At 32.3% G+C, this 13,424-nt stretch overlaps 1 protein-coding gene across 1 annotated transcript in view; it reads right to left on the reverse strand.

Annotated features, from left to right (window-relative positions):
- Nucleotides 1-13,424, reverse strand: part of LOC127736691 (hemicentin-1-like) — a 100,284-nt gene that overhangs the window by 83,559 nt on the left and 3,301 nt on the right. The window lies entirely within an intron of this gene.

A 13,424-nucleotide genomic window follows, 5' to 3' on the forward strand; every position in this document is an offset into this window, starting at 1 on the left:
TTTGGGCGGTGTATTTTATGTTTTGAACACCAAGTAAACAAAAATAATTTTGAAATTAATTGTAAATGTAGGGTAAAAAGGTGATTATTTTGCTTTGGCTTCAATTATCCTTCAATATATGGCTTATTTATGTAGACGGGGACCTTTTTGAGGTACATTTAATTATTACGTTTAAAACTAAGATAATCGTATACAGGTGAGGTTTAAAAATTGAACGTTAATATGTATAAAAAACACTGTACCATACTAAGGTTGCGTTTAAATATATATAAGGTTAATTGTATTTACTAAACGGCATTTTAGAGTACCTTTTGTTGAAAATAAGAACGATAAATTCAACCATATGTGAGCCTTTATACCAAGATAGACATAAGAAGATGTGGTATGAGTGCCAATGAGACAACTCTCTCATTCAAGTCACAATTTGTAAAAGTAAACCATTATAGGTCAAAGTACGGTCTTCAAAACGGAGCCTTGGCTCACACCGAATAGAAAACTATAAAGGGCCCCAAAAATAACATGTGTAAAACCATTCACACGGGAAACAAACGGTCTAATCTATATAAAAAACGAGAGAAGAGAAATACTTATGAACCACATCAACAAACGACAACTACTGAACATCAGATTTCTGACTTAGGACAGGTGCAAACAAATGCAGCGGGATTAAACGTTTTAATAGGTACCAACATTCGCCCTTATTTGAAAAAATACACAACAACATAAAAAAGACACACTATAAAATCATTTGCAGAGTATAAACTGGAATGAAATTGATAAAAGTGAATATCAGAGATTAAAGGAATTAAATTTGCAGCAAAAAAAAAACTGAAATAGATAATCTTACTATTGAAAACATTGATGAATTTGTGATTTCTGCCTGTGAGATAATTACTCAAACAGCTGATACGCTACAACCGCCTAATAGAAGAACACGTAGGAAAAATAGTAGATATTGGACTCCGAATATGACGGAAATTTCAAATCGTAGTAAATTTCATTATTGGATGTGGAAACAAGAGGGAACATCAGATAAATCAAGCATTCATTATCAACAAATGAGAGTATTTCAAAAGAAACTCAGATTACAGCAGAGGAAAATAGAATCTGCTAAGAGACAGTCTAAATTTACTAAAATTATGTCGTTATCTGACAGAAATGATCAAAATTTCTACACTTTAATTAACAATCAGCGAAACATGCGCTCTTCCATGACATCTATTCTCAAATATGACAATAATATAATTAATACTGAGGAAGGAATTTTCGATACCTGGGCTTCATATTATGAAAATTTAGCCAAGTCTGTCGATAACCCGAACTTTGATAAAACATATAAGCTTATTGTGGAACAGGACATATCAGCCTTGACTGATACTTATACTGACAATAGAGATACTCTGGCCCAGTCTCAGAAAGGGAGGTGGTACAAGTTGTTAATTCACTTAAGAATGGAAAAGCACCTGATGCTTCTTGAGTAACCTGTGAACATCTAAAATTTGGTGGAAAAACTCTCTCACGTCTTAACATCTATCATAAAATTCTCATTTTGAAATCATCTTATACCAACTATATCTAAAAATAGACTTGCCTGTCCTGTTTATAAGAAAAAAAGGAAACCGAAAGAGGATCCTGGTTCCTATAGGAAAATACCTATTACTAATCCCGTTGGGAAATTAACAGAAAAGTTACATCTTGTCAGGAATAAGGACAATATTTGCAATATACAAAGTCTGTTAAAGAAAGGCTTTACTCAAGGTAAAATACCACAGGTGGCTGCACTTGTTCTTATCGATTTACATACTGAAGCTAAGGAGAATGGGGATCCACTCATCATTGCACTAACAGATGCTAAAAGCGCTTTTTATGTGGTCTGACACGATGGTCTTCTCCGAGAAATGAATAAAGCTGGCCAATGCGGCAACAATTGGCTTCTTTTCAAAGACTGGTATAAAGGTCTCTCGACCACTTTATACAAAGTCTAAAACCCTTCATCAAAGATGTTGTATCAACTAAACTATACGATGAACTACTTTGTTCTGAAATTAACACTTTACAGTTAATTATCGACTACAGTGGATTTCATTTTCTGATAAGTGGCGAAATATTTACAGTGGAGTGCATCACCAGAGGCTTATGTTTTAGTTACATCAGGTGCGATCGACTCTTTTGAGGTAGTACTACATGTAATTAACCAATTGATAAGAATAAGTTTAAAGAAAATAAAGTGCTCATCAGGGACCATGTTTATTTGAAATGGCGCAATGAACATTTATAGGTCAATTTACTTGAGCTCCAGTTTCTGTCGTGCATATATCATGGAATGTACTTATTTACGTGTGTAAATAGAGGTGGTGGTTAATGTGTATGAAAGAATCAATTATAGTGCATTGGATTAATTGACAATTTAATCATATTCACACTGAAAAGTGGGTCCTCTGATATAGGCGGAACAGTACAGACTAAAGTAAAGTAAAGTTGTTCATAGAACAGAAGTGAGAATTTATAGTATTACCAAACACTTATCAACTGGTATATATCAAAAATAGAGAGACGAGATATAACCCTAATTAAGTAGATATGAAATAACAAAAAAGCATTACAAATTGTATCAACAGGTCAAATTAACAAGAAAGTACGATTTGAGAATACTCGCAGTTACTGAAAGGTAGTTAAAACAATTAATAATAAAAAAATCATGCATCAGAGACTAAAATCAACTAAAACACATCCCAGGGATTTAGTATCTCGACGGCATTGACAGCCAAAGAAGATATGACTTGTGCAATGCCGAAAATAAAAGTATCGACAGGTAGTAGGATAGTTAGGAGTTAACCTCTATATAGAAACATGAACGTGGATGTGTATTTATACATCGAGTTTGAAAAGAATACAAATTTCGTTATGTTTTAATTTGCTGATGACAAAATCGATATAAGTGCCAATGTAAACTATATTCAAAGATCTAATAACAACATTAAAGGTTCGATCAGTTTATACGGATCACGTAGTGATTTCCGCGCTTTTAGTACAATATTACCGTAAAATTTAGGACGTTTTTAATAAGTTTTCTACAGGTACAGCCAAATTTCACAAGAATTCACATCCGTTTCTAGTTAATTTACCTTCAAAAGGTAAACCATTTAGGGCATATAATACAACGACACATGTACAGTGGACAAGAACAGATGGAAATGCACCAAATGTAACGGGCCGTTGTTTTCGTAACATTGGTAGTTATAACTATATATGCTATATTGACTTCGGCATTACTTTATTTCATTCTATGATCTATTTCAAGCGATAAAAAACATAAATGTTTTAGTCGAAATACTATTTTACTAATTTTAAGCTCAAATTGGACTGGTAGTAACATATGGGTTTTTCAAAGAAAACTGCATATGAATATTACCAATGGCCAATATACTTTTTTTATTCTCAATATCATTGTTCTTTTTATTAATTTCTTTTTAAAAGCAATGTGCTTACCAATAGTCATATTTTTACCAGAGGTTTGTTCATTCAATAAAAATAAATAAGTCCAAACCTAAAACATAATTGAGAACATTGTCCCCCCTTTTTTCTTCCAATTGGAAAGGGACATTCCTGGTATAAACCATACTTCTGTGGTACAAAATAGATTAATAAGAGACATTTATATATCCCTCAGCTGGATAACTTGCTAAACTGGTTCAAAATTGCATGTGCAGTAGGATTTTGTAAATCTTAATATGAGTTTATACCATTTTCCTAGATTGTAAAGGCTACCATAAGAAAACCAATAAAACTTGAAAAATAATAAGATTATTTGACCAAGAGCTATTGTTTTACCATAAACAAGTCATGATATACATGGTTTATTGATTTCAATCCCAAATAATGCAAAATAAGAACTTGGAGTCAAGTCTTAACTCATGCATGTTGTATGACCATAAAAGGCTTAAATACCTTATTATGTCAATTTAAGAGCTGAAATTTCCCATAAACAGAATTGTTCATCCAAAAAAGATAATTAAACATGATAACTGACATCAAATATGACTAATTTTCATTGGAATAGGCACAACTTCTGAAAATTGAATTTCTGATGATTCTCTGTAATAGGAAGTACACCAATAATTCAGTGTCCCATTGCTTTCTATGTTAAATTCCTCAATTTCAAACAGGCACAGCTCTTTTGTTTTAAGTTCAAATAAAGTGACAATCATTGCATGTCAAAGCAACACGTTAGGGTGTCTTGTACTGTATTTTTTCAAAGTGAATAAGAGACAGTCTGCATTTAAGGAATTTACTAATATGCGCGTTAACAATAAAAAACTTTGCAAAACACTTCAAACTAAAATACCTTAAAAAAAAAGACCAAACTCAAATGCGAACTTTTAAAACAATATTCAACGTTTAAGCAGTTTCTTTCAGGACTCTTTAGTTTATACGTTTACAAAATAACGTTCTGTTACATAGAAATAATAAAAAAATTAGTTAAAATATAACTAAAACCATATTATATAATGTTCACATTTCACTCTTATAACACCAAACAATGACAAATGCAAGCTATAGGAGTTTGATGTAAATTTAGTGTCCAAAATGTTGCAATGCGACTATATTCCTAGCAAACAATCTAAAATAATGTGTTCTTATGGCCATGGGCCTCCCCAGAACATGTCAGTTTATAAGATTGGGGTAATCATTTTTAATCTCTAAATAGAAATATATTTTCTGAAAATAAATCGATTCTACAGGAGCTTAATAATTTAGAATAAAAATCATGTTTTTAATGAGTTATACTTTAAGATCACATAGTCTGAATTACTTAAGTATTAAATCTTTAAAGAATGGCAAATTCATTTGATCAACTATGATAAACAATGAAATGATTGAATATGTCCAATCAATTTTTAACCCACTATCATAAGTTATATGGTTCACTACTGACCCCCTACGGATCCATAGAAAGTTAGTAAAATACATAGGGGTTGAGGCCGAAGTCCAAATCTATGGATTTTATTCACCCTCTATGTTCCGTAGGAGGTCAGTAGTGAACCGTATAACGAATGTATCGCAGGACTTTTTCTGCTCCGTTTTGTAGAAAAATAAACAATGAAACACAAAAACATTAATAGATGACGTCAGCATTAACAGTAGACGTGACGTCATGAACCCCCTATGAAATTTACTAACCGCCTACGGATCCATAGGGGTCACCACGGAACAGCGTCAAACCAATCACAACGTGATAATTTACCCGCGGTGCAATAATTCTAAATAGTTTTTTTTCCCACAGGAATCTATTCTAATATGTGGTTAAGTGGATACATTTCACCAGTACATGAAAAGGGGGTCAATAGATGATCCTTCAGACTATACAGGTATAAACATAAGTAATACTATTGGTTAAATTTTTCATAATAAATAAAAGACTGACAACATTTTTTGAGAAGAGAAAACTCATTTGTAAAGAACAAATTGGATTTAATCGTGGATGTCGTACATCTGATCATATGTTTGTAATAAATATTTTTTTACAAAAATACATGAGAAATAAATACCAATCATTATATGCATGTTTTGTTTATTTCAAACGTGTATTTAATTTTGTATGGCACTTAGGACTTTTATATAAGCTTACAAAAACTGGTGTCGGTTTCAAATTTTATAATACACTTTAGTCAATGTATAAAAACACGGAATTATGTGTCAAAATTGAATCTTTAAATACATTATAGTTAAATGATTTACCAAATTAATTTCATTCTACATGTGACCCAGTTACCTCCATTCGTTTGATGTGTTTGATCTTTTGCTTAGGGACTTTGCGTTTAAAATTTTTCCTCGGAGTTTAGTATTTTTGTTACTTTACTTTATACCCACCTGAAAGTCGAGCTTTTATTCGTTAGAGTATGTTACAAAACTTGTATGTAGATTTCGTTTGTTACGATTAGGGGAAAACGACAGAAATGGGTTTTATACTTTCGGAACTATTTTATATTATATATAAAGAGTATAACAACATAAACATACTCTCTTGCAGCAAGAACATAATCTTTTCACATAATAACGTCTTATTATTTAAGGTTTATGTTTTATGTAGATATAGGAAGATGTGGTATGAGTGTCAATGAGACAACTTTCCATCCAAGTTACAATTTATAAAAGTAAAAACCATTATAGGTCAAGGTACGGCCTTCAACACGGAGCATTGGCTCACACCGAACAGCAAGCTATAAAGGTGTATATTTAGTTATCTTATATGATAACAGACCTTTGTCTGTGTCTCAGCTGACAAGCAACAAGTTTTTGCAGTCTCGTAATCTTCATATTATAGGTCGCCTAATCTTACGTTTGACCGATTGTGTCCTTTCCAGCCATATAATGTCATTTTGACCGAGTTTTGATTTGCATTGATGCATAAATTGCAGGAAACGCTTATCGACGATACCAGTCATCTACCCTTTCGAGCTTATGCGATTCCTTTAGTGTTTTTTTTATCTACTATGATTTGTCTTTGGAATGGATTTATTAGACTTGTACACATGTAAACCATTGTTGCTTTGATCTAAATATATAGTTGTCATTATTTTTTGATATTTATGTTGATTATAGTCATACTGTAATACTATAATTTTTATCAATTCAATTATGATAGAAAGAAATCAAGTGTAGCTAGCTTTTTATTATACTACTACTAGGTGGTGTTTAATGACCTTGAATACCTATCAAGGTCTCGCACGGTCGTTTTGTGTATTGCATTTCAAGCACGTTTCTTTTCATTTAATAGTTTACCGAACGCTTTATTTTCAGATAACTATATTAAAATGTTGTTTGAATTTCATTATTTGCTGACAGTTGTATTGATAGTTACAAGTTTGTACATGCGCAGCACAGTTGATGTAGTTTATGTTCTTATAATTGCTATATGTGTAAATATTTTGGAAAATATTGAACTATATTATATTATTTCTACAAATATTTGTATATGTTAATGAAGAAATAAAAAGATATAGCAATTATTTGTTCTATTCAAAATAATCTTAACACATGCGAAGGGTATTGGAGAATGCATCATTTAAGTGCACGCACAATTATTTGTGGTAAATAAATTGAAAATCTGTTTTATGTTAGTATGTTATATCAAAATCATTGTATTATGCATTTAACATGCAATAATTGAAAGTCAGTAAGGTATATATATAGATTGCCTAACAATGTAATTTTAACACACTCTTTAGTATGTAAATATTATAATGTCTAAAATATTTACAAAACGATAAAAATAAACGCAATTTTCGCTAGACCAACTAGCTTTATCAAGCGTGCATCTATCCAGGTGAAATCGGATGTAGATGATAAGAAACTTTTGCAGTTCAATGTACATGTTGCACATGAATTTAGCTACCTTGTAAATAATACACAATTTGGATGAAGTTCAAGATTATATTCAAAATTGGTGGTTGAAGTTTGCAACGTCCATTGGCCAATATCACAGGATAAAAAGGACGAAGCTGTGTACTAAATTATTCTTTATCTTTCCTGTATCTTTTCTCGTCTTTTTCGTTAAGACCATCAGGTTCTAAAGTGTGGAGCTGGTGGATCCAAAAGTTTTCTCTTCTCCTTGTCGCCGTGGTGTCCCACTCGGTGTTGACTTCTATGATTTGGAAAGTAACATTATCAAAAGGATGTTTTTTTGTGCGAAGATGTCTTGTGAGAGGACAGTTTTTGTTGGTTTTGTACCATGAACGATGGTTATTGAGCCGAATATTGAATTTGTCCATTGTTTCTCCCACATACTGAATGCCACAAGTGTTACATGTTAATATATAAATTGAGTTCTCCGTTTTACAGTTGGAATTTGAGCAGATGGTAACTTTGTTTAGTGATGGAGCTGATGAAAGAACTGCTTGTATTGGCAGCTTTGCAACATAAGCAATTCCTTCGACCACATTGTTTGTAGCAACCGGGAGGTGGAGTAGGTTGCTTTGTCAATACAGATGTCACTAATTTGTCACGGATATTTTTAGGTCTTCTGAAGGCCATGACTGGTTGTGAGGAAAATACTTTTTTTAAATTGGAGTCAATGAATTTATAGAACACTATAACTCTTTCCACCATTCAATTAAATTTACACACGAAACATCTATGGAGAAAATAAACTTCCTTGATACTACGAGTAAAATCCAGAACGGAACCATCATAACGGACCTTCATACGAAAACAACGGACAAACATCAGTTTCTTTCTCCTAAAAGTTGCCATCCTAAACACTGCTCCCGTGGTATCCCATTCAGCCAGGCATTGCGAATCAAGAGAATATACTCTACCGAAAATAAACATAATGCTAGACTTGGACAACTACGCAAACATCTAGTTGTTCGAGGATACAATAAAAACATCATTGATACAGCTTTCGAAAGAGCAAACAGAACTAGTCGCCAAGAACTTCTGGAGTTCAAGGATAAGAATAAAGGAGTCAACAGAACACCACTTGTACTCACTTACCATCCTGATTTTAAAAATGTGTCATCTATTGTTCAGAAGCATTGGAAAATTATAGAAAATGACTCCAATTTAAAAAAAGTATTTTCCTCACCACCAGTCATGGCCTTCAGACGACCTAAAAATATCCGTGACAAATTAGTGACATCTGTATTAACAAAGCAACCTACTCCACCTCCCGGTTGCTACAAACAATGTGGTCGAAGTGATTACTTATGTTGCAAAGCTGCCAATACAAGCAGTTCTTTCATCAGCTCCGTCACTAAACAAAGTTATACCATTGTTGTTTGTGCTGTATTTAGACCCCTCTAATATATATATATATAATTATACAAGTCTAAATTGAAAACAACGTTCAAACCTATATATATATATATATTATATGATCCTTTCATCCTATTTCGACTCTTCAAAATTCAAGAATCTATCCTTAATTGAAGTAAATTATATTGCCTTCCAAATAGCGTTTCAATTACTTACATCACTGAAGAGTCATTACATGTAATTTTCGAAATTCGGATATGGTGTACAAAATTTTGCACCTCATGTTGCGGTATACCATCTTTTCCGCAAGTTTATTGTTTTCTGTTTGGTATTAAATTAAAAATTAAGATCCATTATGTTACATCTGGTGATCCAATTATTTGGCAATCGCCATGGCAGTCAGCAGGATTTAAGAACATCCGTTGTGCGACCTGCTAGTCAAATGCGTTTTGTTAAAATATACTTTTTCACTTTTTTGGTCTTTTGGAAAATGTTGTTTGTGCTGTATTTAGACCCCTCTACCAGGAAATTTGTTTTGCATGCAACGCAATCATAGGTTTGAAAGTTGTTTTCAATTTAGACATATTTATATATATATATATATAGATATATATTTGAATTAATTTCATAGAATATTTACATTAGTTAATGAAATTGAAGATAAGTGCAAACGAAATGCATTTTTCAATGATGCCAGAAAAGTCATTTTGATTTTATACGTTTCCAAGAAACTCATTGCACAAAATTTGTAGAAAACGAATGGAAAAGAGAATAAGAAGGTTCAAGTTACTGGTGTAAGTGTACTTCCACGTCTAAAAGGGTAGCTATTTTATTTTAAAAAAGTATAGCAAAAATACCGAATTCTAAACCACATTTAAAAAGGGGAAGACCATAAAACTGACAAAACAAAACGCTATTAAACAACAGAACAAGGGAAAGCAATTGCCATGTTCCTGACATGGTACACGTATTTTCCTTAATAATGTACTTAGGTGAAATTAAATAAATCAAGAGTTTAAAATTGATATTATTAGTCAGATTAGCATTACTTTAGGAACAAAATAAGCTAAAAGTATTGATAGGTTATGGAGCTCATTTTCAAGATATTTGAGTTTTAAAAAATGGCGAGAAAAGGCTCACTCAGACTTTTACCTTATATTTGCATTGGTATTTTTTGGGTCTCAAATCGAAAGAAAAAAATCAAGAATCTTCCAAAACTTTGGTAAATGACTTTTTATGAGCTATTGAAGTCTTTTATGAAAAGAAAAATAGGTGTTATGGGGCAAAATATTTTACCCTGCATTGAAGGAAGAAAAACCAAGGAGTCCGAACATTTGACATAAATTCCTAAACCTCACCTAAGTACATCCTTAAGCAATTGATGGGTTGAACCTTGTTTAATATCTAGCTGAATCCGATTTTAGTATTAATGTTATTATGAGAAATAAAGATATAGAGGAAAGGAAACTGACAGTTGAAGCTTAATGAGACACAAACGAATTTGTTCGAATTTTTAATGTCTACGTTCCTTATAATGGAATAGCAATCACTTTTTAAGTGGAGAGTTGTCTAATTGGCAATTATAACACATCCTCTTATTTCTTTATTACAATACGTAATGAAAATGGTGTCGCGAACTTTGCTATGGGAGATTTTAACTATTTTCTGAACAAGAACTTAGGAAGAATCAATGAACTAAAATATTCATCGATCAAAATGAACTGAAGGACACATGATGACTCAGATCTCCAAACTAAAACGGTACTCCTTCTCAAGAGTTTAATCTTTCTCGATAATAGATTATATACTCACCGGTGAAATACGGATTGTAGATAAGGTAATGCAAACATTGTTTATTTTTTCGTTCAGTGATCACAACGGCGTGACCATACAGTTGGGTGCAGACCAAGCATTACATGTACATGGGCAGTAAAGTTAACGCGGCGCGGCGTTTACTCGCGTGCACTTCATGTTAACTCTAAAATTTTAGTAGACATTAAAAGTAAACGGTCGTTTACCTTCGCGTTTACCTCCGTGTTAACGCGAAAATGGCGCGTCTTCTAATTGTGTAAAGAGTAAACGGGAGTTTACTTTCGCGTTTACTTCCGCGTTAACGTGAAAAAAGGCGCGTCTTCTATTTTTGTAAAAAGTAAACGCATGTTTACTGTTTGTAGTAAACGCGCGTTAACGTATATTGTCATCGTAACTTGGATACACTGACATAACATATCACATGATAAGGTACATCAAAATGACTAACTGTCCATTTTCGATTGACATATTGATGATAACAGTGAATGATATTACACCTCTTTAATTAATTGCAAATTAGTCATAGTATATACAATTTTTGTGTTAGTACATAATGGATATTTATCCTGGAACTGTAAACCCTACAAGACTTTCAGTTTGCATTCGTGAGAGGATAAGTTTATGAGATATGGCAAAAACATGACTGAAGTTAGAGATGAGTTGATACGATCAGATAATGTTCAAATTTCTAAAAAGGTTTAAATGCATTTCTACGACCTTTCCGTCAGAGTGGAAATATTTTTGTGAGTCGATATTTGTACATGTAACTTTTAAAAAGAAAATATAGAAAATCCGCTATGTAAAGTTATTGGAGCTGATTTTTTGCAATTAATAAAGTTAATATTTCGAATTAAAAGTGTTTTCGAAATGTTACGGTGTTTAAACACATATACGTAAAATATTAAGATAAAAGTCGTTTTAACAAAAAAAAAAAAAAAGTAAAAATCTACACGAAGATTTTTTTATAATTTACACAATCAGTTAACGAGAAAAATAAACGCGCGTTTACTTTCAATTGCACCTAAAAATACACTTGTGAAATCTGTAGTAAACACCCGTTTACTTTTAAGTGCACGTAAAAATAAACTTGTGAAATCTGAAGTTAACGCCCGTTTACTACTGACTAAACGGACACAGAGTAAATGTGCGTTTACTCGGGTACACATTAGAAATTTCCATTTTGACCGCGTTAACGTAATTATAGTAAACGCGAAAATTGAAGTTAACTAACGAAATATGTGCACGCGTGGTTAACGTGCGTTTACTTTATGCAATGCTTGGTCTGCACCCAACTGTACCTGTGAACACTAACGAACAAAAAGAGGTTTGGGTTATTAGAAAACCAATACGGGTTATTCGTAAATGAAAATGAATTTTAAACAATCTCGCATTCTTGCAAACATAATATGAATGGATATAAGAAGATGTGGTATAAGTGCCAATGAGACAACTCTCCATCCAAGTCAAAATTATAAAAGTAAAACATTATAGGCCACAGTACGGTCTTCAACACGGAGCCTTGGCTCACACCGAACAGTAAGCTATAAAGGGCCCCACAAAATTACTAGTGTTAAGATAAAAAGGATTTCTCTGACCACTTCTATTTTCTCTATAAATGCTCCACAATCTACCGCATGTTTTTGTACCATTCTAAACTTGCAGATAGTGAACTTGTCTATGTCGACAACAGCATTGATAAAGTTTTCAAAGGAACGATAGACAAAAATACCGATCTCCGAGGTAATTAAAAACAAGTGCATTGAACCTGACAAAATCAAACTCTTGACAATATCAACCAAATAAATAAATGACAAGCAAATGTATTATGCTGATTATGTACAGGTATCTTCCGAACATAAAATACTACTTTAAAAAACGTTTTATTTCTATATGAACCACCCAATTGTATGCAGTTGTTAAAGGGCTGTGTATCCTGTTTATAAATTCTATAATTCAGTATTTTAGTACAGTTATTTATATATGTTTTTAATAATCCAGATTTGCATGAACTTGTTCTGCAATGTAGTTTTTACTGTTGTATTCAGACATTTTTTTTCTTAACTAGTCTTTAGTACGATATGACAGATCGTTTAAAATGTATTTTCGTTTTCGTGTATACAGACACGAAGAGGGGAAAAGTTTTGACTCAGCTTTTTGCAACATTAATTTCTACATAACAAATACAATTTAGTTTCAGTGCTCTTACTATTTTAAGCCAAATATGGCACTTTTATAAGAATTACATATATGTTCAAAAGATTTCGTTGTAGCTTACCACTTATAATCATGTTTTGGATTGACAGTTTAACATCCAGGATGATTTTAATTTTTTGTATAGTGGGTCGTTATTCCCTAATCCCAATTTGTCGTAATCGTAAAATAAAAAAGGGTAAATCATATAATAAAAAGTCGATCTACATCCACTTCATTTGAACTTTGGTGGATAGTTGTCTTACTGCCAATCATACCATTTCTTTATTATCTTTATATTTTTACACATGTGTAGAATACTTTCTGTTTCTTATACGGCTCGAATTAAAGTAACGAGTGCTAAAAAACCCGTTTTTGCAAAAATACTGGACTCCAAAGTAAATAAAAAAGGACCAATTTTTACTTTATCAACCAACAGAACTGATAGAAAAAACTTCTAAAAATGGTGAGTTGAACCTGATCGTATAGCTAGCTAAACCTCCCACTTGTATAATAGTTGTTTATTTCCGTTACATTGACCAAAGTGTGTGAACAACCCAAACAGATATAATATGTTAATATGGAAATAATGGAATTTAGGAGCAAAACATGTGTTATCATACATCACAAACATACAACACATCTTACTAAACAAATCAGGTAAA

Source organism: Mytilus californianus, unplaced genomic scaffold, assembly GCF_021869535.1.
Source record: "Mytilus californianus isolate M0D057914Y unplaced genomic scaffold, xbMytCali1.0.p SCAF_1, whole genome shotgun sequence".
Lineage (NCBI taxonomy): Eukaryota > Metazoa > Mollusca > Bivalvia > Mytilida > Mytilidae > Mytilus > Mytilus californianus.